At 35.2% G+C, this 22821-nt stretch overlaps 1 long non-coding RNA gene and 1 other non-coding gene across 2 annotated transcripts in view; both read right to left on the bottom strand.

The window, feature by feature from the left end:
• LOC105725147 (uncharacterized) overlaps nucleotides 1–22821 on the bottom strand; it is a 194883-nt gene that overhangs the window by 114664 nt on the left and 57398 nt on the right. The window contains exons 3-7 of the long non-coding RNA XR_001109219.2: nucleotides 17545–17599; nucleotides 15624–15693; nucleotides 9039–10074; nucleotides 8794–8858; nucleotides 7244–7347 (exon numbers count right to left, since the gene is read on the bottom strand). This is a non-coding gene — a long non-coding RNA (uncharacterized LOC105725147). The remainder of the gene's footprint in view (nucleotides 1–7243; nucleotides 7348–8793; nucleotides 8859–9038; nucleotides 10075–15623; nucleotides 15694–17544; nucleotides 17600–22821) is intronic.
• On the bottom strand, nucleotides 22677–22797 carry LOC135273736 (small nucleolar RNA SNORA28). Its single transcript, XR_010341546.1, has one exon. It is a non-coding gene; the product is annotated as a small nucleolar RNA SNORA28 (small nucleolar RNA).

The following is a 22821-nucleotide window of genomic DNA, read 5'->3' as shown; positions in this document are numbered from 1 at the left end:
CAACCAATCAGAGAGTAAAAATAAACAAATAAATAAAAAGCAGGAGATGCAATTCTCGCCTCTGATAAAGTAGACTTTAAAGCAACAAAGAGCAAAAGAGGCAAAGAAGGACATTACATAATGGCAAAAGGATCAATGTAACAAGAAGAGCTAACGATTTTATAGATCAATAAGACAGAAAATTAACTAGGACATCCAGGACTTGAACTCAGACCCGGAACAAGTAAACTTAATAAACATTTATAGAACTCTCCACTTCAAATACATAAAACATACATTACCACCTCACACCTATTCCATAAGTGACTACATAATTGGAAGTAAATCACTCCTCAGTAATCTCACAGCATTTCATAGGTTTAAATGAAATATTGGTTGGCTGCTCGTTTGTTATTTTCTTCCCTTATTCCTTCCTGTTTACATCAAGTATAATTATTGGTATAAAAGAGGTTTTCAATACCCATTACTAAACTGCATTCTAGCCTGGGCAAGAAAGCAATACTCCCATTCTCTCTCTCTCTTTCTCTTCCTTTTTCCTCCTCTTCTTTATTCTTTTTCTTTCTTTCTTTCAAAAAAAAAAAAATAGTATGAACAAATTCCTTGAAAAATGCAACTTAAAACTCATACAATAAAAGAAACAGAAAATCTCAGTAATTATATGTTACCAGTTGAATTGTGTACCCCCAAAATTCTTTATTGAAGTCCTAACCCCCAGTACCTCAGAATGTAACTTTATTTGGAGATAGTCTTTAAAGAGGTAATTAAATTAATATAATGTCATTAAATTGAGCCCTAACCTAATATGACTGATGTTCTTATAAGAGACTTATTCACAACTTTATAAGAGATAAAATGACAGATATATACAAAGGGAATACATGTAAAAACACAGAGAAGACAGCAATCTATAAGTCAAGAAGAGAGGCCTCAGAAGAAACCAATCCTGCTGACACACTGATGTCAGACGTCTAGACCTCAGAATTATGATAATATAAATTTCCATTGTTTAAGTCACCTAGTCTGTGGGACTTTATTATGGCTTTCCTAGAAACTAATATATCATACTACTGATAATGAAAGAAAGACTGTAAAAACAAAAAAGATATAATGTAGTCATCTCAACACATTTAAGTGATATAATTATATAATGCATCTCAGCATAAAAATTAAGATATAATACAGGAATCTCAATAGATTTTTTAAAACCAGATTTAACAGTATGAAACATCCAGTCATAATTTAAAATTCTTAGCAAATTAAGAATAAATAGGAATTGTTTAAATATAATAAAAGGCATTTATTTTTAAGAAAACTATCACCTGGGGAGGAGAGAGATCCAAGATGGCTGATCACTAGCAGCTTAGGCTCGTAGCTCCCAGTGAAGGTGCAGAGAACGAGAGGACGCCACACTTTTAGATGAATTTTTGTTGCTCACGGACTAAGAGATTCCCAGCGGAGGAGCCCCACGGGTCGCCAGGGTGACTCTTGTGGCTGGCGTGGCAGTTTTGCAGGCGCCTCAGCGCGGCAGTTCTTGGTGCAGAGTCCGGAGATTCCCGGGCAAAAAAGCACCATCAATCTTAACACCGCTGTTTTGGCCGGTGCAGTGGATTGCTCAGATTTCGGCACTGGGAATTAACAAGTTGGATGTCTGCTCAGAGACCTACTTAGAAAGTCGGTAATTACAAAGGTGACAGAGGGATAAATATATAATGAAGGGAAGAAACCAGCGTAAAAAGACAGAGAATACTCAAAATCAGAATGCCTCTCCCTCTACATGGGATCACAGTTCTTCATCAGCAATGGAACAAGGCTTAATGGAGAGCGAATGTGTTCCATTATCAGAAGCAGGTTTCAAAAAGTGGGTGATAAGAAACTTCTGGGAATTAAAAGAACTTGTTCTAATCCAATGCAAAGAAACTAAGAACCTTGAAGAAAGGTTTGACGAAATGCTAATGAGAATGGACAATTTAGAGAGGAATATAAGTCAATTGATGGAGTTGAAAAACACAACACGAGAACTTAGCGAAGCATGCACAAGTTTAAACAGTCGAATTGATCAAGCAGAAGAAAGGATATCAGATCTCGAGGAACAGCTCAGTGAAATGAAACGAGAAGACAAGATTGGAGAAAAAAAGGATAAAAAGGAATGAGCAAAGTCTCCAGGAAATATGGGACTATGTGAAAAGACCTAATTTACGTTTGCTAGATGTACCTGAATGTGACAAAGAGAATGAATCCAAGTTGGAAAATACTCTTCAGGATATAATTCAGGAAAACTTCCCAACCTAGCAAGGCAGGGTAATATTCAATTCCAGGTAATATAGAGAACACCACAAAGATATTCTTCAAGAAGACCAACCCCAAGGCACATAATTGCCAGATTTATTAGGGTTGAAATGAAGGAGAAAATACTAAGGGCAGCCAGAGAGAAAGGTCAGGTTACCCATAAAGGGAAATCTATCGGACTTACAGCAGATCTCTCAGCAGAAACCCTGCAAGCCAGAAAAGAGTGGAGACCAATATTCAACATCCTTAAAGAAAAGAACTTTCAACCCAGAATTTCATATCCAGCCAAACTAAGCTTTATAATCAAAGGAAAAATTAAATCCTTTGCGAACAAACAAGTACTTAGAGAGTTCACCACCACCAGGCCTGCTTTACAAGAGCTTCTGAAAGAAGCACTATACATATAAAGGAACAACCAATATCAGCCTTTCCAAAAATATATCAAAAAGCAAACAGCATCAACACAATGAAAAATTTACACCAACTAATGGGCAAAACAGCTAGCTAGCATCAAATAGCAGTGTTAAACTCATATATATTCAAATTGGATAAAAAGCCAAAACCCATCGGTATGCTGCATCCAGACCCATCTCACATGCAACGATACACAAAGACTCAAAACAAAGAGAAGGAGGAAGATTTACCAACCAAACAGAGAGTAAAAATAAACAAATAAATAAAAAGCAGGAGATGCAATTCTCGCCTCTGATAAAGTAGACTTTAAAGCAACAAAGAGCAAAAGAGGCAAAGAAGGACATTACATAATGGCAAAAGGATCAATGTAACAAGAAGAGCTAACGATTCTATAGATCAATGAAACAGAAAATTAACAAGGACATCCAGGACTTGAATTCAGACCTGGAACAAGTAAACGTAATAAACATTTATAGAACTCTCCACTTCAAATACACAAAACATTCATTACCACCTCATATCTATTCCAAAAGTGACTACATAATTGGAAGTAAATCACTCCTCAGTAATCGCATAGCAATTCATAGGTTTAAATGAAATATTGGTTGGCTGCTTGTTTGTTATTTTCTTCCCTTATTCCTTCCTGTCGATATTAAGTATAATTATTGGTATAAAAGACATTTTCAATACCCATTACTAAACTGCATTCTAGCCTGGGCAAGAAAGCAATACTCCCATTCTCTCTCTCTTTTTCTCTTCCTTTTTCTTCCTCTTCTTCATTCTTTTTCTTTCTTTCTTTCTTCATTTTTTTTCTTCCTTTAGAAAAAAAAAACTATCACCCTATATAACAGTAAAACACTGAAGGCTGTCACCCTAAAATTGGGAACAAGGTAGGGTGTCTTCCCTCATCACTTCATGATACTAAGCCCTAGCCAGTACAAAAAAATCAAGAAAAAGAAAAATAGCCAAAATATTGTAAAGAAAGTAAAACCATCATTATTTGCAGATAACTTTATGGTATATGAAGAAAACTCTAGGGAATTTCCAGAAATCAACCAAACAGAAAAGGTGAATTAGCAAGGTCTCAGAGTACATAATCAGTGTCCAAAAATTAATTCCTTTTAAATACTGCCAACAATTAGAAATTGTGATTTAAATATACTACTGTTTACAATGGCATTTTAAAAATTACATGCTGAAAACTAAATCTAACCGAAGTTCAAGATCTTCACTAAAAAATATAAATCACTGCTTAAAGTAATTAAATGTGAAGATATACTATTTCATAAAATTGGAAGACTAAAATTTGTAAGGTCTCCTTTCTCCCCAAATTCATAGATAGGTTTAATGCCGTCTCAGTTAAATGTAAGCAGGCATTGTTGGAGTAAATATAAGCGGTTTCTAAAATTTGTATTGAATGACAAAGTATGAGAAAAGCCAAAGCAATGTTAAAAGAGAACAAAACATGTTTAAGGGCTTGCAGTACCTGGTTTCAAGGCTTACTATAAAGCTATAACTATCATGTCATGTTTACATAAAAATATACATACCTACCAATAGAGCAGAATAAAGATTTCAGACATAAGACAATGTACAGATGGTCAACTGGTTTTTAAAAAAGGTGTCAAGATAATTTAATAGGGGAAATTATAACCTATTCAAAAAACCATGTGAGAACTGTCTCTCCATATGAAAAAAAAAAATCCTTGGCATTTGCTTCGTATTATCTGTAAAAAAAAATTAACTCATTACTGATCATTGATCTAATTGTAAAAGCTAGAATCATAAAGCTTCTAGAAGAAAAAAGGAAGAGAACATCTTCATGACCTTGGAGGTAGTCAAATAGTTGTTGAACAAAACTTAAAACAAGCCATTAAAGAAAAAAAATTAACACTTTATATTAGTTTCATCATAATAATCAAAAAATCATTTGTCATCAGGGAAATGCAAATAACAAACCACAATCAACAGAATTTTTTTAAGCAGACAAGTATTGGCAAAGATATTGAGAAATTGTAACTCTCATACATTGCTGATGGGAATGTAAAATGGGGCAGCTGGAAAACAGGCAGTTCCTCAAAAAAGTGAGAAATAGAGCTGTCATATGGCCTAGCAATTCCATTCTTAGAAATATACTTGAGAGAATGGAAAACTTATGTTTACCCAAACCTGAACATTAATATTTATAACAGTATTAGTTGTATTAGACAATAATAGAAACAACCCAAATGCCTATCATTTGATGAAAGAATTTTAAATGTAGTATATCCATACAGTGAAATATTATGCAGCCATAAATCATGCTAAATGAAATAAGCCACCCACAAAAGGCCACAGATTGTATTATTCCATTTACATGAGCTATCCAGAATAGGCAATTCCACATGAACTTTTTTAAGTAAATTAGCAGCTGCAAGGGACTGGGGGAAGAGGAAAATAAGGAGTGAGTGTTAATAGATATGGGGTATATCTGAGATATGATGAAGATGTTTAGAATTACATAGTGGTGATAGTTGCACAACTTTGTGAATATACTAAAAAACAATGAATTGTTCACCTTAAAGGGTGAATTTGATGGCATGTGAATTACATTTCAATTTTTCTGAAACAGACATCATTAAGAAAATGAATAGACAAGACATGGACTGGGAGAATATGTTAAGAACACTTATCTGACAAAGATCTTGTCCAATATAGAAAGAATTCCTAAAAATAAACAATACAAAGACAAAAATCAATTAAAAATTGGTAGAAGATTTGAAGAGACATCTCATGAAGGAAGACATGGAAAGGCCAATAAACACATAAAAAGTTCTTCAATATCGTTGTTAAGCAGAGAAATGATAATAAAGACACAATGTGATAAAATTTTAATTTCACTAGAGTAGTTGAAATCAAAAAGACAAATAATCAAATAACGGCAAAAATGTGGAACAAATGGAATTGTCATACATTGCTGTTGAGATTGTCAAATGGTACAACCACTGTGGAATATCAGCAATTTAATATCATAGTTCTGTGATGCAGCAATCCTACTGCCAGGAATTTACCCACGGGATATAAAAAACATTATGTCCGGGCCAGGCGCGGTGGCTCACGCCTGTAATCCCAGCACTTTGGGAGGCCGAGGCGGGTGGATCACGAGGTCAAGAGATCGAGACCATCCAGGTCAACATGGTGAAACCCCGTCTCTACTAAAAATACAAAAAATTAGCTGGGCATGGTGGCACGTGCCTGTAATCCCGGCTACTCAGGAGGCTGAGGTAGGAGAATTGCCTGAACCCAGGAGGCGGAGGTTGCGGTGAGCCGAGATGGCGCCATTGCACTCCAGCCTGGGTAACAAGAGTGAAACTCCGTCTCAAAAAAAAAAAAAAATTATGTCCATAAAATGGCTTTTACAAGAGTATCTTAGTGCCCTTATTTACAATAACCTAAACTGGAAATAATGCAAATGTTCATTATCAAGAGAAAGGAAAATGGTGGCATATTCATATAACAGGATTTTGCTCAATTACAATTTTAAAAAATGAAAAACTGATCCATGCAAAAATATGGATGAATCTTACGCATATTTTGACTCAAGAAGCCAAATCCAAAAGAATATATACTGTATGAGTCAATGTATATGAAGGCAAACACATGCAAAACTAATCCATGTTGTCTCTGGTGTTTGGAGGAGGGTATTGGAGAAGCGACTAGGAAGGAATACGGGTAGCATTCTGGGTGATGGAACTGTTATATATTGCCTTGAGTGGTGACTGTACAGGTTTGTACAATAGTCAAAATCGTTGGAATTGTAAACTTAAGACCTTTCACATTTTAAGTACACCACTCTTTCAAACATTAAATAAAAACAAAAAAAAATGTAAAAACCTAAACAATAAGTCAATTCAGAAGTTATCCAGACTCCATTAAATATCAAAGGGTTTAGATTCAGGTTGAGTTTATGGCCAAAGAATTAGGAACTATTCTTTTCTGGCCTACTTTTTTATTCATTCTTGACATTAATACCATGTTTGTAAGATATGCCTTTGTATATATACTTTGCTCAATACAAGCACTAATATTTAAACTAGATTAAACAACCCCAGTGCACACTCACACATTCAGAAATATCCCTTTCTGGCAGCATTATGAAGTGTTTTTTGACATCACTTTTTAATTGAATTTAAAAAACTGTTTTCAATTACCAGTACTATAAACTTTTAGAACTGTGGGATTAATCCAAACTACCTCCTTCAAAGACAAGTGAATTAAACATACTCATGGAGGAAGCATAGATTAGAATCATGATTTTTAATCTATTTTAAGAGAATAAAAGAACAGAAAGGGTTACAATCTTGTCATATTATGCAACTCTTCTGCTCTAATATATCAAAAACTTGATGATCCAAGATCATGCAGAACAGCTGAGAAGAAATCAAAGTAAACAATGTACCTTGCAGCCAACAGATCCTGCCAATATGAGATTAGAACTCTCTATCCTAGCAAAAAAAAAAAAAAAATGGTTTTGGAAAGTTCCCTACAACATTTTATGACTCACAGATATTCCCAGAGGTTCCTGTTTCCATTCTGCAGTAGACAGTGTTTGAAGGAAGACGTACAGTTCTAGTCAACTGTTGTTCTTAGGCAACTTGGCTGAAAGATCTGTTTAAAAAACATTTGTTGGAAAGATGATATGTTTGGGTGCTTTAATTTTTTAAACAAAATTGCAGATTTTAAATTTGTTTAACTCTTAATTCAACATTGACTAAAAGAATAGCCTAAGAAGAATTACTATGTTACATTATATATATTACAAACTTAGCAACTTGCCCATTTGAAAATTCCCAAACCAGGGGGTATGTATTCTTGGCACACTGCCTCATGCATATCCTTCCAAACTGCCTCCAGATCCCTGGCTCTGTATTCAATAGCTCTGGCTCTGATCTTGGCCACCCAGTTCAATATCCCACCTTGGCTTCTACTTTGACCAACACTGCCAAGTCACCTCCCATCCCACCAGGACTTGATTCCTGGCTAATCTCCACTTTTGTCTAACCCCAGCTCTCTCATTTCCTTCTAAGCATTAAATACCATTCGTGAGCTACATTTCTCCCCATCCTCAACCAGCTCCACTCCACAACACTCCACCTACATGTTAGTAGTCTTCATTCTCCAAGGCCCCTTCTTCCTTCCTAGCCAGTTCCCCCATTCTTCAGGTTCTTTTCTTTCCAAGGTTCAAAATAATAAGCCACCTGGTGCTTAACAATTGCCATCATTTACATAAGGTCATGTGTGGCTTTTTCTGATAATAACTATAAAGATATGGATATGAGGAGAAGGTATAATATTATAAAATATGTTAACAGTATCCCAATAAAAGCCATTCTTTCAGTTAATTGGCATGTTAAAAAAAGGAAGACTGATCTCTCCTGACTCCTTAAGTGACTCATTGCTGCTGCTGCTCTACTACAAAGCCCAATCTTATATTTCTCATTGATTCTTGCCTATTCCCCTAAACATGCTATCTTTTAAAAAAATATTTTCTTTCCCAGGTTCCATACCCATACCTCCCTTGATTCTGTTGTGAATCAGACTCTGCACAGATGCCGCAAACTGGATCTAGCCTAGACACATGTTTAGTGTGACTTACACTGCATTTTAGATTTTTTTCAGCTGGGCACAGTGGCTCACACCTATATCCAGCACTTTGAGAGGCCAGGGCAGGCGGACCACCTGAGGCCAGGAATTTGAGACCAGCCTGGCCAACATGGCAAAACCCCGTCTCTACAAAAATACAAAAAAATGAGCTGCGTGTGGAGGCATGTGCCTCTAATCCCAGCTACTTGGGAGGCTGAGGCATGACAACTGCTTGAATCCAGCTGAGATTACGCCACTGCACTCTAGCCTGTAACAGAGTAAGACTCTGTCTCAAAAAAAAAAAAGATTTTTTTCAATTTGTTGACAGTTTAAAAATTAGAAAACTGAGAGTAAAAATAGATATTTCCAGTTTTACTTGATGCTCAGATCATGCGACTCTAGATTTACATTTGTGTATAGCAGCATCTGTTATCAAAACACCAGGGGTTCAGGCTAGGTCCTGCTACTTACCACACAGAAAGTCAATCACTGAGATGAGTATTGCCAGGGAAGAAGGCTTTATTCAGATGCTGCAGCTGAGGAGATGAAAGATCAGTCTCAAATTTACCTCCTTGACCAACTAAAATTAGGGGGTTTTACAGCAGGAGAGTAATGTAACTATGTGTGGGAAAATAGAAATAGAGGGGTAAGGAAAAAGAGTTGGTCAACGGGAAGTGGGTGGTCAGTTAAGCAATCATGACTGGTGTGGGGCTTACATCTCATTGTCCAGATGCAGTAATTTTCTAAGTTTCAGTTACTTGATACTATTTGGGAGGCCTGTTGGATGATTTCCTGCGAAAGGAACTCAGATAAGACAAATATAAGTTTCTCAAGTTTTAAGACTGAGAGGGTCAATTTCCATCTTTATGCAAAGGAAACCATAAACATCAGTTCTATGGGACAATTGGGCCAGTTTTTGCATCTTCTTTCTATTTATCAATTCCCCAATCATGGTGAATCTGGTCATCAGTCTTTCTGACAGCTTCATGCTGAGAAGGGATGTCATGGGATAAGGCTAAGAGTCAACCCACTTTTGGGACTACACAGACCCTCAGCAGGGTAAGGGGCAAGACATTTTCCCAGGTAGAACTGGTCTCTTGACAACCGGTTTCCCCCTGGCCACAAGTGGCTCCATTCAGTCAGTGGGGGGCTGAGGACTTTTTGTCCCATACCATTGCTAGAGTAGTGTGCTATATGCCCCAGGTTCACCCAGTTCTCAGTGGAACCTCTATGGCCAAAGGAATTAGAGTCAAGACATATAGCAAATTAAATGTTCTAGTCCAGATGGGACTGGAGGTAGGCAGATATTCATAATCTTTAAAACTCTTTAAGCAACATAAGACTTTAAAAGCCAAAAAGTAAGATTACACTATTGTTTACAACTCAAAGGAATCTCCTTTGTCATTAAGAAGCCACAACTCCCAAACTGAGTTGTCTCTTCAACCTTGGTCTAAAATGGTGAGCTCTTTTAAAGGTCTATGTAAGGGCACATAAGCGCATCACAAAATAAAATATATAACTAATTTTAGTCCTCAAGTCCCTCAAAATCTCACATATCCACCTCTTCCACAATAGTCCCTAGGCCTAGAGGGATTGAATAGTTTTCATTTCTGGCCCTGTGTCTCATAAAAGCAGCTCATTTTGATTGTCACCTCTCCTGAGTTTCTGAAGATGAGGCTTTGGCTGATGTCAATATTCAAGATTTAGCAGGTATCAGTGTCGTTTGCAGACCCAGGAGTCGAAGCCCTGTAACTTAACAGCACAAGGATTAATTAATAGGATATTTTCCAAAGATGTTAAAGGGCTCTAAATATTTGATCAAAACAGAATTATAGGTCATTGTAAAATAATAATTATTCATTTAACCAAAGTTAAATAAAAAAGACTTTTAAAACAATATAAAAATAAAGTTACAATAAACTAGCATTCTACCTATAATATGCAGAGAGACTACTTTGGTATAAAATAAGTTTCTATCAACAATATAAATGATCAAGTATAGCATATGCATTTATGATAAGAACAGATGCCAAAGCTTAATGAAATGTTTACAGACATATAAAAGAACATCTAGAAATTTGTGGTTGAGTTTACTAATACTGCAGAAAGTCCTATCATTCTAACATGACTCTCATGATAGAGTCCTATCATTCTAACATGACTCTAACATTCTATCATGATAACATGTAGAGTGTCATGTAGAGTGACTAACATGTCACAAATTAAAACACTGTCATTTGGTGTCTAGTACTTGCTGCCTGCGGCACTTCAAACCATTGTATTAAGTGGTTAAGTGACTCCTTGCATATGTCTAATTGCTAGCATTCTAGTGATGCAACTGTGACCAAAAGTATCAAAAATGTGATAAGTCCCGTGCCAAACTTATCGATGTGCAACAATAAACTTTTTTACCATCATAAAAAAAAATAGTAAATGCAAATATCAGTTTTAGAAATTCAGTATGAAGATAATCTCCATCTACTTAAATACTATATAACAAAACAGGGACAAAGTAAGAATGAGCACACAATAATTTGTTTTCAGCTATTTAAAAGAGTATCATCACACACTTCTAGGACTGGTTTCTCAATGCAGTACGAACAACTATATTAGGTAACTTTCACCACTAGAGTCTTCAAACCAGGACAACACTTGTACTTATTTTATTTGCAAGTACACACATAAGCTTGGGATTAAAAAATCACTAGAAAGTCTCATATTTTTAGTTACTACTTAATCCAAGTGAATGTCACTTGATTTTAATAATGCTACTAAACACAACTAAAATAATTTGAGAGAAATACGTCAATATAGTTTCCTTAAGAAAAAGGCCAATCTTTCCTGAACATTAAAACTTTGTATCCATATCACAGTCTTTCCTTACTATCTAAAGCAAAAGATCTGAAACTAACTCAAATTATTGATTGAACTGAATTATCTGAAATCAGCACCATTTAAACAATTTTATTCCCATCTACTTTCTTAAATAACAAAATAATGTACTATTTCTGTTTTGAATTTATAAAAATAAGTCAAGTCTTAATTTTGGCTAGGAAACTTAAACTCTTAAAGCTCTCTAGATCATTATAGGTAAGCAAAACCAATTCAGTTTTAAATGCCAGGAGCCAGGCTGGAGTGCAGTGTCACAGTCTCGGCTCACTGCAACCTCCACCTCCTGGGTTCAAACAATTCTCCTGCCTCAGCTTCCCAAGTAGCTGGGACTACAGGCACGTGTCACCACACCCAGCTAATTTTTGTATTTTTTAGTAGAGACAGGGTTTCACCATGTTGGCCAGGATGGTCCCAATCTCTTGACCTCATGATCTACCTGCCTTAGCCTCCCAAAGTGCTGGGATTACAGGCATGAGTCACCGTGCCCAGCCAGAAATTTTTTTAAAAAATAGTTTTATATATATAATTTATATATTTATAATATATATAATGTATATATCTATTTGCTATTTGTTATATATTTACTTGCTATTTGTTCTTCTTTGGTTTACATATATATGTACAGATATGCTTATTTATTTTTATGCTTCTATTTATTTACATATGCATATAATACATATGTATATATACATATATGTAAAACCCAAAGAAATACAAATAGCAAATAAATGAAAAATGAAAGCAAAAACAAATAAACAAAAAACCAACCCCAAATTTTTCTCCTATTCAGTTTACCTTAGAGGCTACAGTGTTACCCAGAGCCAAAACACATACACAAACACACACACATGCACACACAATAAATATATTGTTTTTGATATATAAATTAATGTCTTTAAGTCTACCAATACTACTATACATTTTGAATATTTAAGAAATTTACTCTAGACACTTGGCAAGTAAGTACTTTAATGCTAGTACCACCAATGCAGAATAGCAAACACAGTGTGAAATCAAGCAGCACAAGCATTTGTGTGAAATTTGACTCCCTGCTAAATCTAGCTTCATGCTTACCTATATTTAAAAAAAGATTTGCCACACTGCCAATGTATTTCCTTATAATATTTCTTGTCTTTATCAAGACTAAGAGCTTTAACTATGAGTAATGTTAGTCAAATTTCTCCAATTTCCTATCAGGTTTTACTTTTTATCTTTCTATTTTCTCTGTATGTGCATGAAGATAGACATACACAGAAACAGGAGAAAAACTTCATATGACTTATACAATGTATGACATGCTCAAATTTTCTGTTTGGTCTTAAATTTTCTCTTGTTTAAAAAAAAAAGTCATTTTATTTTAGGACAAAAATTTACCGCAGTCCATAAATTGATTCAACCTTTAGATAAATTCTGAATTAGACAAATTATTCTTTTTTTTCAATAGGAACAAAAATTCTCTGGCACATTTTACATTCAGAATTATATATTAACTACAGTTTTTATTCTTAGTAACGTTATGTTTTAGTGAAAACTACTAGGAAGTGAGGAATCCTGAACTATCAGATGTTAGTATTTTATATTTGAGAACCTTCTATAATTTTTAAAAATATATTTCTTTATATAAAAACCTTTTTTTAATTGAAAATGGCCAGACATCTAAAATAATTTGGATGACTCATCAAAAATAATTAAGATTTTAAATTACACAAAAAGTTCACCTATAAGCATTTATCCCATTTACAGGTACTCTATTCTTTCATTTTTTAAACAGTTTATCTAAATTACTTCTGAAAACTGAGATATCAGACAAAGCTGGTGGTTAGTTCCTGTTAACCATTTTATAACTTGAGAATATCAGGTGTTCACCTAAGTAAGAATCCTAAATCCATGGGTATTTTTGCCAATAACTCAGAAGACTCAAGTGTTTTTATTAAACTAACAACATTAAATGTGTCCAAAAAGTCACACAAAGATTATTTGTGTTTTAGCTGGGTTTATAGTTTTATAACCTCCTGTGCCAAACCCTGACACCTCAAAATATCTGGCAGATGCAACTATAAAACCCAGACAAAAATGTAGACTGACAACTCCAAAGGCATTTCTATTTCTATATTAATAATTTTAAAGCCAGCTTGTTTATTAAAGAATTACTGAAATCATTTGAACTTGAAAATTGCTTGGACTTATTCACTTAATTTATGAGCACTCTTCATTTTTGTCAATTTAGTAGACACAACATATAACATAATAAATGTACATACACATAAATACATCGAAATGTATATACACACACATAAACAAAGATCCAATAGCTTTTACCTCTGAACTCTAGCCATGAGATAGCAATACAAACTCAGTTTTATGAACATGTTCACATGTCTAAATTTTGCCCCAACAGGTAATCCAATGAAGGATGTGAACCAAAATTTTGGGTGAAACAGTTTCCATGGCAGTTTGATTTTTAAAGGCCAAACCTACCCAGACTCCAAAAAACTCCTGCGGACCAAACAGTATCACAGAAGAACTCCATGTACTAACCAGACGAGACCCTGCTTAGAGTAGCAGCATAAAAGTCTGGATACACAGAACTCCATCCCCCTTTCCTGTTCACTAGCAATGAGGCTCATGGAGATGCCAAACTGCCCCAGACACCAAAGAATACTGGGATCTATATTGACATGCACACACAATCAATCATTAAAACACAATACAACTGCCACAGCAATAAACAAGTCCCAAGAGTGTCCAAATTGAAATAGTTGGGATGCTTCCTCTCTCCATCAGTTGAGCTTGTTCAACCTGCAAGTGGAAATTCCTTTGGAATTCCCCACATTGAGAAGAGCACACCCCCTGTCTGGTACCCACAAAATACACTAACCCATCCAGATGCAGATGTCAAATATCAAAAGCTACTCTTCCTAGGCAATCGGAATGTAGTTGGGGCTGGCAGCAGCAAGACTAAAGAAAGAGAGACCAAGACCCACCTCTGGCCAAAAATGGGCAGATAGCTGCTTAGGAGGGTTTCTGAAACCCTTCCGGCCTGCAGCAGCTAAGCTACAATCAATGTGTGCCTGGTCAGGGAATCAAAATATGTTACTGAAACACTAGAGGTTCAGTCTAGGTCCTGCTGCTCACCATACAAAAAACAATTACTAAGATGAGTATTGCCAGGGAAAAAGGCTTTATGCATGTGCTCCAAAAGGAATTCGGGAGGGGTAAGAAAGAGGAGTTGGTCAACAGGTAGCAGGTGGTCAGTAAGGCAATCATGACAGGTGAGGGCCTATGATTCAGTTCCTCAATACTATTTGAGAGGCCTGATTATTGGTCTCACAATTTTTAATATATAAGATAAGACAAATGTAGCTCCACAAATTTTAAGACTGAGAGGGTGAATTTCTATGTTTATTCAAAAGAAACCATAAACATCAGTTCTATGGAACAACCGGGCCGTTTTCACCTTGGCATGAGTCAAACAAGATATATGTGGATGCAGTGACTTTCCAGCAGGCAGCTGTACATAAAGTTCTGGAGCTCATGGAAGTTGTCTAGGCTGAAGACAGGGATTTAGACATCTTTAGAACATAAATAGTGGCAGAAGGCCTGAAGGTAGGCTAAAATAGGATCATGTGGAGGAGAAAATATAACAAGTAGGGCACAAGACCAGGAGCAGAGCTCTGAAGATCACAGATATTTAAGATTCTACCTAAGCGATGTAAGGAATAGCAGTAGGAGGAAAAGAAGGATAACTTATTAGAGAAGTATCCCAGGAAAAAAGGGAGAATTTTCAGGAAGGAAGGACCGATCAAACAGTATTAATTGCCAGAGAAAGTGGGTCAAGCCAAGATCATAAAAATATTTATTGGGGTTGGCAATATGGAAGTCATTGGTGAACTCAATGGTTGTTTCAATAGAGAAGAGGCAAGAACCAGATTGTAGGGGTTGAATAGAGAAGACTTAAAAAAACAAGATAAGTTAGTGTAACCCAATTTATGCAAGCAGTGCCATGAACAGAAGGAGAGAATGCTGACAGGTCTATGACAATCAAGATGACACTAATACATTGACCTAAGTCATTATACTACATTACATTACTGCATACTAATAAGTGTTAGTTGACAGAGTATGAATAAATAAATAAATATTAATTATAAAGAGGTAATTGACTTGAACAGAAAGGTAACAAGTTCTCCAACATTCCTTTTCAACTTAAGTTCCTCAGCATAGTACATTAATATAATGATGATTAGTTTTTAAAACCCTGGATTAGTTATTTCATTTATGCTCATTTCTTGCAAAATGCTATCAAATCCTTGCAATCGATACATCTAAAATCATGAGCAACTACAGGCAGCTTGAGGCAAAGTAAAGAAAAATGGATTTGGTTCCACCCCATGTTTCCAGCCACTCACATGTATGATGTTGAGCAAGTCTCTTCATCTCTCCAGCTCTTAGTTTTCTCTCTGTGTAATGGAGTATGGACTAAACAAAAATAGGAAATAGATAGCAAGTCATTTCAGTAATTGCAAAACCTAACTGGAACCCCAGGATAAGATCTTTTTACAAAGAAAAATTACTATTAATTTTAAAACCAAGCTTTGGTTATATTTGGAGCTATGAATACATTTCACAAGATATATTCCATATCAAGCAATCAAAATCATCACATATATGACATAATAAAAGCCAAAATCAAAAAGCATTTTTAAAATATAAATCAGAAACACAATCTAATTAATTTGTTATTTGCTTTTTACTATTTTTAACATTACATATAATTTCAAATATATATATGATGGTGCAAATATATTAGACAAGTTAGGAAAACAGAAACCAAATTGTTTTCAACAGAGGATTTAAGGGAAGAAACTGGTTTCACAGGTGTCAGAAGGATGAATAAGTAAAAAAGTCACATAGAGGTAACTCAGGAAGTAGCTACAATGCCTGAGGTTAGGAGAACAAATGGGAAAAGATGGAGCTAACAGGAGGCGGAGCCACCAGATCCGGTAATCTAAGGAAGAGGCTTGAGCTGGCTGCTGCTGGTTCTCTGGGGGAAATGATAAGCCGTTTCTGAAGTGCCAACAGGAGCTGGAGGCTAAAGCCACTTCCACCATGGAGACCACTACCTAACACTTAGGAGAACTGCCATTTTAGAATAGAAGCCAACAAGAATAAAACAAATTTTAAAACAGGAAGGAAGTCTTGTCTCCTCTTCCAATCCCCACTCCTCAATAACTTCAAGTCTCTGTCTAATAATTTCAAAAAGCTGCCGATGAAATCAGAGGTATGAAATTTGCAAAGTCACAGCCCTAGCATTACAAACTAGTGTCAAAAAAGGAGGACATGTTGCTGAGAGACAACAGGCATATTACTTGCACAGCTTTGCTTTTTAAGAAAAGTAAAGGTTAATTGCATTGTAGTTAACAGCACAAAAATTAATGTTGAAAAAAGTATAGTATCTTGAAAAATGTGAGAATTATAGGGATCCTTACATGAACAAGTAAGTACACATAAGCAGAAAAGAGAAAGTTGTCGCATAATTAGGAACAGAAAACAGAAAGAGGGAGGTAAGAAAGAAAATATGGGCTTCATGGAAAAGATTTATATTAAAAAAGGAAAATGATACTAATGTGAAAGTAACAATAATTATAATATTAAAAGTTCTATATAATTAAATTAAGTTTCAGGTATGAGAAATGGACTGTTAAATTGGTGCCACAGGCCATGATGAAATGTCTAAAATCTAGGATTACTAGGCTTCTACGCTCATGAGCAATTGCTTTGTCAACAAGTGCCCCAGAGTTCAGATAGACCAACAGTGACATCTGCTGCCATGGACTTATTTTTAAAAGGGCCAGTCTCAACATTTTCAAGTTAAGACTCCTGCCAAACCGCTGGGCATCTGCTGTGATGAGTCAGCACTTCTGGAACTCCTGTTTGTAATCTGTGCTATTAGAAGATTTTCTAAGGAGAACACAGAACATGGGAAAACGAGAGAATGTTTGAAAATGTAACTAAAACAAACAAAAACAGTAGGGTCAGAGGAATAAGTGATGATACAGAAACTTCACATTGTCTTTTCACATCCTGTTTTTCCTTTAACTAAGTAAATCCAAATAATCTTGCAGTTGTTAGCAAGCATAAGCATGTCTTCATTAAAAAGAAGGATTAATTTAACTGTTGCCAGCTTCAGTGGATTCCAACCCCAAATTTACATCATAATATTTAGACCAGAAAAGAAAAATAAAAGCCCAACGATCAAAGGAGGGTATGTAGGAATTTTTAGAGCCACCCTTGCTTAAGAAACCACTTCCTAGCTATCTAAGTGTTTACCTTGATTATACCTCCTTCAACATCTGCTGACCTTCTGGTTCTTCCTTTTTCTTTTCTGAAAGGCAACAGAACATAAGGTTTGAATCAAAAATATGTTTTTGATTTAACAAAAAAAAACATATTATCACCAGTGTTAAGTGGTCAGTGTGGCTCATTTATATGAACCCACAAATATTAGCTCAAGAAAATCATGAGTTAATTTATTTGCTCTAGAAAAAATTGTAAATTACATGAATCTCTACCCCAGTTATAAAAGAAGATCAACAAAAAACACAGATGTTTCAGCTGATGGAGAACTGAATTAAGAGTTCTGGCTTCTAGTACAAGGTTCTGACCAAGCCTCAATGTGTCATCTTGAGGAAATTATATAACTTCACTGAGCCTTAGTTTTCTCTTCTGTAAAATGAAAGGATGAGGCTATATGATGGTTGAAAAATGAGATACAACTCATTTTCCTTCTTGGGTTAACTGGCAATAGTCACCACTCATAACTGGGTACAGTTTAAGTTACTGTAATTAAGTTACAGAAATTAACTCATAAACTGCATGCGGACTATGGAAAAGAGTGCTAATAGTAGGGGGGTCTGCTGTGGACCACAGAAATGTGAGCGGCTGCATGCACACCACTTATATACCAATTCACAAATAAGACAATCTCTTACCCTTTTTTGTAGCTGTAGATTCTGTCATCAGCCATCTTATTTAGTGCCTACTGTATTAGCTATGCAAGATGCTCAAAGGACATCATTTCTAATCTCACAACATTTTAAAGACAAGAAAACCAAGCCTCAGAAAATTACGTAATTTTTTCAAAGCTATATAACATAGCTGGACCAATTACTAACATAATCTTCTGACAGTCCATTATAAATAAAAACTTCTCGTATTTTGGATCACATCCCCTAACCCTCTCAAAACACAAAAGCTATATTATAACATCATTGTGTGCTGTCAGATGATACCTATATACCTACCTAAAGAAAGGATCAAAGTTTGGACATAAAATTTGGCTGGCCCACATAAATATAAAGGGCAAAGGAGGAACCTCAGGGAAAACATGTCTAAGAAAATGATTTTTCCAACAAACAAAGTTAATATACAATGAAAATTAAAAGTGACAAAGGAAGGAACAATAACTAAAAGTCATGTTTAACTTTAAAGCAAATAGAATTCTATACAAATAAAATTAAAGGGATACCAAATCCAAGTTGAAAAGAACCATAAAAACAGGATACTGTGTGTTGCCTCAATCTGGAAATAATTGCTGACTTAATTGGTCAGCTACACTGACAGTAATGTGGGATGTAGCAGACACACGTGAATGTACAATAAATACTACTTAATGGTGATAGTTTATAAGTAATTCAGACAATGGATTCCTGGTGAAAAATATTTTCTGAAGTTTCTTTAATTTGATATACATCTTGTACATGTTTTAGATTATTATAATATTCCAGTACAGTAGAAAGCAAACACATGCTAACTTTTTATTAGAACAAATGAACCCTTCTCATCAAATAATAGAATCCTCAAGAGTCTTTAAAAGTAGCCACAAAATTGGTCTATATTGACTGGTTACAAAATTACATACCGATGCTTTCAAAGTAAATACTCAGAAATTTACAATTGCCTTTGGAAAATTACTCAGCAATATGGATTAGTAAAAAAGCTCTAAGAAAATCAGATGCAAGAATGAACTCATAACAGAAAAAAATGATTGTTAGTGGCCAGATTGGATTTCATATCAAAGCACCTTGTGTTCCTATAATTAGCAGACTAATTTATTCATATTATAAATATTTATTCTTCACTTATCATGTACTCAGTACTGAAGCAGTCACCAAGAATACATTCATAAAATAAAATAGTCCTAACTTTGAGGAGTAGATATCTAATTAGAGACAGGCCTATAAATAAATTAAAATACAAAGTGACAAATAAATCAACTGGATTATGTTTGAAGTACATATGTATTACATGAAAGGGAAGTAATTAATTTTCTCTCATAAAATCAGGAAAGGATCAGAAAGACACAGAAGTACAGGAACAAAGTGAAGGTCAATCTGTTTCTTAAGACACTATTAATTAATATGTTGTTTACATAATACTAAAATAGTGAAAACTGTAAAAATTTAAGTCATAGACTTTTAGACAGGCCCCACTCATATACAAGAAAGCTCTAAAAAGAGTACAGTCAATAACCACATGAAAAATAAAATTTATATAATTATAATTACATAAAGCAAATGTTGCACTATTTCTCATCCCTACTATTCCAAACCAATATCATTCCAGGGTGTGAAGACCCGACATGCTATCATGCACTAAGAAAGTCAACACAAGAAAGTCCTACAGAGTGTTATTCCACATGGCTTTGTGACTAATTCTGTTTGTGGAATGAACTGAGCTGCGGTCATGGGTCACTTTCAGCCAGCCAAGAGAATGTTTCCAGAGTGTAATTGTTCTGGGCATCAAGGTACTTTACAGCATGTTCCCAATGCCTTTTCATACTTTGTGGCCAGGAGACTGCTGAGAAAATATTATTCACCACAATTAGACTGGACTAGTCAACCTCCTGGTTATTACATCTCCATGTCAACACAAGCCATGTCTGTGACCGAATTTACCAGATGTTTCTAATTTTTCTACCTTCTGAACTACAAGTTGAATTTTTTTTCTGGCTTTGAAATATTTTAAACAAAGGACTTTCTGTGATGTCTCAGAAAAACTCACAAAATGTAAACCCTAGCTAATATCAGAATAAGAGTCCTGGCTCTCCTGCACTGCCACTCTATGGGATTTCTTGCTTCTCACTGCCTATGACATTTTGTCAATAGGGTTTTTACCTATAGGAGTCTCATTCACTCTCTCAAGTTCCCCATATGACTAACATGTAGAAAAACTTCACTAAATTCTGGATTCTGGAGCTAACTACACAACCTCTGTTGCTGTATTACCTGAAACAAATGCTATTTCAAATTAAAGTCTTAATATCTATAAACATCATCAATTTATATACCCTTTCAAACCAACCATTGCATTTCTAGAACATTATCGAAAGATTTTACACATATTCACAATGAAGTTTTTGCTAGATATTTATTACTACTTTGTCAAGACCTGGAATTTAGAAACAACCTGAGTCTTTATTAGTAGGGAACCAGTAGTATATTCTATTCTATGCCCACATACAGAATAATATTCAGACCTTATAATGATTAGACAATTCTCTAAATATGTAATAACATCAAAAATCTCCATAATTATTATTAGGTAAAAAATAAGGTGAGGAACTAGATTGATATTTGTGTGTGTGTATATCTGTATACGTACACAGACAATACATACATATATACTGTAAACTTTGTGTCATTTTGAATTTTATTTTGTTGTTATGTGGAAGTATTGTTTATTCAAAAATAAATTTGGGAGAAATAAAGTAAAATAAAAATAAACAAAAAGTGAGACTTTGAGGAAACTACCCACAATAAATTAACGAAAAGCGGGCAGGAAAGAAGGAAGAAAAAAAGAAACAGAAGCTTAGATTCTAAAACCACGGATGGATCTGTCTCTTATTTCCTATAGTAAAATTTCCAACTGTGTCACAGATTGGCCCATCCTAATTCTGACAATTTGCAACCCTCCAGGAGGGCCATGTGACACTTGACCACACACTCTCCTCTCCCATGAAATGCCTTGCCCTGATTCCTGACCTGGTCCTCTGTCATTCCTCTCAGTGCTCAGGCATTTCCTCATCCCCCTTCTCCCTGAGTTCTTCCTTCAAGGCTTTGGCTGTGGGCCTTTCCCAGAGCTCAGAGATTTCAGCCTCAGTATCTTCAAATATTCATTTAGAGGCATATTTCGCCCACATTTTATTTGTAGATGATTCCCAAAACTAAACCTCCAATATTTGTATACACTCTGTCACCTTCCTTGTCTTCCCTTTCCTTTTTCATTCTCATTGTTTTCTAACATTTACACATTCTGATTGGCGACAGAGAGCTTCCACCAGTTGCTATATTAAACACAGAACTTAATCTTTCCCAGTCTCTTCCTGCTTTCGTATTTTATATGGTCTTCATTCAAAACTAAATGTCAAATTCCTCAAACTTAGGAAGATTTTTACAGTTATCTTACTATCCACCTCCTCCTCCATCTTCACCCAGTCAGGAATAGCGTTCTAGACTAGATTCTTACTCAACATAGTCATATTGAATATTATACTTTTATGAATAAATAATTCCCCCTCATGACCACTAGACCTAGTACACAATTTGATGTGTATAATAACACATAGGAATTTTCCTTGTGATTGACTGATTTCCAGTCCAAGCTGTTCTATGATAGATTTGAAACAGTCCACATCATAATTATTTGCTTACATTTTCTTCTCCCTTTTGAGGCTAGGGCCTATGTGTTATTTTTGTTTATACTGCTGGGGCCTCCCATTAGGAGTTTATCAATAATTCCTTATTAAAAAATGAAAACAAGAAAAAAGAAAATGCAAGATTAGAAGTATTTTCCATAAAGGATTTTGACATTTAATAAATTCATATTTTTTCTAATAAATGTTTTATACTCACATTTGATAAAATATGTCTGTCACTATTATAGGAGGGATAACTAAAGTTCACTAATTCAGATATGCAATAAATACAAATTAATTTTCATTACTCAACTGAATTGTTATTATGAGTCTGGAATGCAGGCTGAACACTTCAACTTGAGTCTTTTTGAAGGTTCTCCCAATTATTTAAGGGTTGTGTTGAGGTTTAAAGAAAGAGTAAGGATCTTAAGGATCTTACAGGGTTAAGAATGGGGGGAGATAGAAAGATAATATGGCCCTGAAGTCGCCTCTCATATACAGGTTACACCTGAGAAGTTCATCATGCCATGGCATTCTGGTCTTTCAGGTGACAGTTTTGTACCATTCTTGGAGTGTGGAAATTTTGCCACAGAGCTCCCCATTTCCCACCTGCCAGAAGCGTCATGGAGTTACTTCTTTGATAGCATCTTACCAAGCCTCATCCTCTCAAGAGCATTGCCAGGAAATGAAGTGGAAGATTCAGATCTCTAGGATACCATGAACCTCCCAGCTTTTATCTTTTCTCTCTCTCTTTTTTTTTTTTAATACTGTTTAAGTTTTTATAACAGCTTGTCTCGTGAAGAGAGAACACTGGAATAGGTGATACTTTCTTGCTATAGCAAACTCAAATTGTGTCAGGCAGTTCTGATCATTCCAATCCATTACTTTCTAACATCAAAGCAATTCCACCT

The sequence above is a fragment of the Aotus nancymaae genome, unplaced genomic scaffold (genome assembly GCF_030222135.1).
Source record: "Aotus nancymaae isolate 86718 unplaced genomic scaffold, 86718_ANA_hifiasm-v0.15.2.pri h1tg000008l, whole genome shotgun sequence".
In the NCBI taxonomy this organism is placed as follows: domain Eukaryota; kingdom Metazoa; phylum Chordata; class Mammalia; order Primates; family Aotidae; genus Aotus; species Aotus nancymaae.
Note: the sequence above shows the minus strand (reverse complement) of the source record. Positions and strands in the feature narration are given on the sequence as shown.